The sequence below is a fragment of the Chrysochloris asiatica genome, unplaced genomic scaffold (genome assembly GCF_000296735.1).
Source record: "Chrysochloris asiatica unplaced genomic scaffold, ChrAsi1.0 scaffold00074, whole genome shotgun sequence".
In the NCBI taxonomy this organism is placed as follows: Eukaryota; Metazoa; Chordata; class Mammalia; order Afrosoricida; family Chrysochloridae; genus Chrysochloris; species Chrysochloris asiatica.
In genome coordinates this window covers 14,706,583-14,711,632 of record NW_006408592.1, presented here as the reverse complement: position 1 = coordinate 14,711,632, position 5,050 = coordinate 14,706,583, and the positions used below count along the sequence as shown (strand labels likewise).

At 41.9% G+C, this 5,050-nt stretch overlaps 1 pseudogene; it reads left to right on the top strand.

Moving 5' to 3' along the window:
• The first annotated feature begins 2,662 nt into the window (after positions 1–2,662).
• LOC102814328 lies at positions 2,663–4,184 on the top strand (annotated as a pseudogene).
• Positions 4,185–5,050: the final 866 nt, after the last annotated feature.

The window sequence follows — 5,050 nt, the reverse complement described above, 5'->3', positions numbered from 1 at the left end:
CTGCGCGGAGAGGCCCTTGGAAGGTGTCTTTGATCGCAAGTGGCTCTGGTTCAAAGGCCAGTAGCATTGTCCCTCTTTCGAGGAGAGCCTGGGGGTCGAATCGCACTGGAGACCTCGGCTGGTTTGGGTGATTGGGAATGTTGAGCAGCCCAAGACCTTGGCGCTCTGGGAAATGTTCGCTCAGTGGGGACGAATGTGGATTCCGCCACTGGGGAGGATGACAGACCCTAATCCCCAGGGTCTCACTTGCCCCCCACCCACACCCACACCCCGCATACCTGCTTTGGGCAACTGTGAGATGCTCAGGACTTGCTCCTGAGCCCCGTTAATCGACATACCCTTGTGTCTAAGCTGAGAAGGAGGTCCAAGAGCAGGGAAAGTGATGGTCCAGGCTCCCTCATGAACATAAATGCAAGAATCCTACCAGACCATGGGTGAAAAGAATAAAGAGGAAGACCCCCAGCAAGATGGATTGGCAAAGTAGCAGCATCAATGGGCTCAAGCATGGCAACAATTCTTTGGTTGGCCCAGGACTGGGCAATGTTTCATTCTGCTGTGCATGGGGTTGCTATGAGTTGGTACCGACTCGATGGCACTTAACAACAAGAACAATCATGATGGAGATTTAACCCAGATATTCTAGTGGATTTAACATTAGCAAACCAATCAAAACATATAAATTAAAAAGAAGGTCAATTAACACAGTACATCACTTCTAGAGCATTATAACTATCTCAAATGCAGGAAAGAACACAAAACTTGGTAAAATTCAACATTTATTGGTGATTATATATTATTATTATTATTATTATTATTATAAAGAATACACACAGCAAAAAAAAACCCCACAAGTTCAACATTTTCTACATGTAAAATTCAGTGATCATGATCACATTTTTCAATTCTCACCCTTCTTTTCTGTGTTGTTCCTCCCTCATTAATATAAACTCATTACCTCCTAACGTAGAACATTTTCATTTATTTGTGACTTTACAGAAAATATTAGTACAAGGTGAAAAATTTAAAACATTCCCTTTAGGAGTAGGAACAACACAAGGTGTGGTGCCAATGAGTAGGTTGCACCTCATACCACCTTTAAGAATAACAGAATGCACTGTTGTTACCACTGTCCAAGGTATGTTAGAGCCCACTGTTGCAGGCATTGTGGCAATTCATGTTGTTGAGGGTGTTCCTCTTTTTCACTGACCTTCTACTTATTACCAGGAGCTCTGGTAACGTACTGGTTACGAATCGGGCTGCGAACCACAAGGTCAGCAGTTCGAAACTACCAGCTGTTCCGCAGGAGAAAGATGAGGCTTTCTGCTCCTGTAAAGATTTACAGCCTCAGAAACCCTGTACAGGTTGCTGTACGGAACCGACTCCATGGCACATAACAACAACAACTACTTATTACCAAGCATGATGTTCTTTTCCAGGGATTGTAAAATAAGTTATTTTGATATATTTTAAAAATACCTAAATTAATGTGTTGCTGTTGTTGTTAGCTGTCATTGAGTTAGTTCCAACTCATAGCAACCCTGTATAAGATTTCTGAGGATCGAGTGGTGAGTTTGAACTTCCAACTTTGTGGTTAGCAGTCCAGTGCTTATCCTACAGTTCAACACAGATATAAAAGGTGATCCAATAGAATGCAGAAATTATTAAGCAATATCACATGTAAATAAAATTTTGCTGAAGATAATTTAAAAATGGTTGCAGCAATACATCAACAGGGAGTTGCCAGAATTTCAAGCCAAATGCAGAAGAGGATGTGGAACAAAGGATAGCATTGTTGAAGTCAGATGGGTCTCTTGGCTGAAATCAGAAAGTTCCAAAAAGATGTTTACTTGTGTTTTATTGACGATGCAAAGGTGTTTGATTATGTGGATCATAACAAGCTATGGATACCATTTTGAACAAGGGGGATTCTAAAACACTTAATTGTGCTCATATGGAACCTTTGCATAGAACAAGAGGCAGCTATTTGACCAGAACAAGGGGATACTGCCTGGTTTAAAATTAGGGAAGGTGTGTGCATCAGAGTTCTATCTTTTCACCAAACTTATTAAATCTGTAAGGATACCTACCTGGTGGTGTATTGGGTTATACATTGGGCTGCTGACCTCAAGGTAAGCAGTTCAAATTTCCCAGCTATTCTGAGAGAAAAAGATGCAATTTTCTGCTCCCAATTTATAATAGCAGAATTTTACAGCCTCGGAAACCCTATTCAAGGTCACTATGAGTCAGAAGCGACTTGGCAGCACACAGCAGCAGCATTCAATCTGCATGCTGAGTAAATAATCCAATAAACTATATGAGGGACAGGGCATCAGGATTGGAAGAAAGTTCACTAACAATCTGTGATATGCAGATGAAACAACCTTGCTTGGTGAAAGTGAAAAGAACTTGAAGCAGTTACTGATGAAGATCAAAGACTACAATCTTCAGTGTGGGTTACCAGTCAATGTATCGAAAACAAAAATAGGGACTTCTGCCAAGATGACGAACTAGACAGACACACTACACGGACCCTCTACAACAAAGATGTGAGAGACTAAATGAAACAGACAGAGGAAAGGTTAGAGAAGTGCATTGAATGCTTGCTGGGAGGAGAAGTTGAGCAGGGAAGGCGAGAGAGGGACACTGGTAAACGGCTGGCCAGATGCGGCACCACCATCTTGACCTTTTGCAAGTACTTTTGGAGACAGAAGGTGGTCTAGCAGAGCAGACTTACATAGATGACAGGAAAGGTACAATTCCTTCTTTTCCCCAACACTTCCCTCGTGACTGGAGGTGTGGCCAGTTCCCACCCTCATCCATCCCAGCATAGACCCTGCTCACAGCCTTGTGGTTGTGAGCCACTTCGGTGTGAAATGGGGACTGGCTGCATGGCTTTGGTGCCTACATTCAGGCAGACTCCGCTCCAGACCTGCAGAACCCGCAGAGCCATAAGACCAGCATTATTGTTCTTCTTGTTAGGTGCCACTGGGCCCATACCAACTCATAGTGACCTTATACACTACAGAATGAAACACTGCTGAGTCCTGGGCCAACTCACAATCATTGCTACACTTGAGCCCATTGCTGCTGCCACTGTGCCAGTCCATTTCATTGAGGGTCGTTCTCTTATTCTCTGAACCTCCACTTTTACCAAGCATGATGTCCTTCTCCAGGGACTGGTCCCTCTTGATAATATATCCAAAGTCTGAGGGACAAAGTTTGGCCATCTTGGTTTCCAAGGAGCATTCTGGCTGTTATTCTTCCAGCACAGATCTGTTTGTTCTAATGGCAGTCCAGGTATTTTTAATATTTTCCTCCAACATCATAGCTCAAATGCATCAATTCTTCTATGATCTTTATTCATTGTCCAACTTTCACATGCATTTGTGGTTATTGAGAATACCATGACTTGGGTCAGTTGTACCTTAGTTCTCAAACTGACATCTTTGAATGTTACAGAGCGGAGAGAGTGAGGAGGCTGCGTCTGGCTCCTGCTCTCACAGTCATTGCTGTACATTGAGCTCCATAGAGAAGCGCCAGGCCAGGCAGAGCCGGATGGTGCTGGGCGGACTCTGTGCCTCACAGACAGAAAAAAATAATAACTAAACTTGGGCAAAGGAGATCCTAAGAAGCCGAGAGACAAAATGTCATCCTATCATTTTCTGTGCAAACCTGCCAGGAGGAGCACAAGAAGATGTCTCCAGATGCTTCAGGTAACTTCTCAGAATTTTCCAAGAAGTGCTCAGAGCGGTGGAAGACCATGTCTGCTAAAGAGAAAGGAAAATATGAAGGCATTGCAAAGGCAGATAAGGCCCATTATCAAAGAGAAATGAAAACCTATATGCCACCTAAAGAGGAGACAAAAAAGAAGTTCAAGGATCCCAGTGTACCCAAGAGGCCCCCTTTGGCCTTCTTCTTGTTTTGTTTGGATTATAGCCCCCAAATCAAAGGCAAACATCCCGGAGAAGTGGAATAATACCGCTGCCGATGACAAGCAGCCTTATGAGAAGGCTGCTAAGCTGAAGGAGAAGTACAAAAAGGATATGGCTGCCTACCGGGCTAAAGGAAAGCCCGATGCAGCCAAAAAGGGAGTCTTTAAGGCTGAGAAAAGCAAGAAAAAGAAGGAAGAGAAGGAAGATGAAGAAGACGAGGAAGATGAAGAGGATGAAGATGATGATGAATAAGTTGGTTCTAGTGCAGTTTTTTTTCTTTAAAGCATTTAACCCCCCTGTACACAACTCACTCGCTTTAAAGAAAAAAAAAAATTGAAATGGGAAGACTGTGTAAGATTTGTTTTTAAACTATACAGTGTCTTTTTTATATAGTTAATATACTACTGAGTGTGTCTTTAGCTAGCCCTGTCCTGGTGGTATTTTGAATAGCCACTAACCTTGCCTGATACAGTATGAGGGTTGTAAATTGGCATGGAACTTTAAAGCAGGTTCTTGTTGGTGCACAGCACAAATTAGTTATATATGGGGATGGTAGGTTTTGTTTTTGTTTTTTTCATCTTCAGTTGTCTGATGCAGTTTATACGAAATAATTGTTCTGTTAACTGAATACCACTCTGTAATTGCAAACAAAAAAAGTTACAGCTGTTTTGTTGACATTCTGAATGCTTCTAAGTATATACAATATTTTTTATTTAAAAAAAACTGACATCTTTGCTCTTGAACATTTTAAAAAGGTCTTGTACAGCAGATTTGCCCAATGCAATACGTCGTTTGATTTCTTGACTGCTGTTTCCATCAGTGTTGATGGTTGATCCAAGCAAAATGAAGTCATGGACAACTTCAATCTTTTCTCCATTTATATGGATGTTGTTTATTGGTCCAGTGGTGAGGATTTGTGTTTTCTTTACATTGGGGTGCAACCCACACTGACTGCTGTGGACTTTGATCTTCATCAGTAAGTATTTTAAGTCCTCTTCACTTTCAGCAGTCAAGGTTGTACTGTCTGCATATCACAGGTTGTTAATGAGTCTTCTTCTAATCCTGATGCCATCTTTTTCTTCATATAATCCAGTTTCTCTGATAATTTCTTCATCATA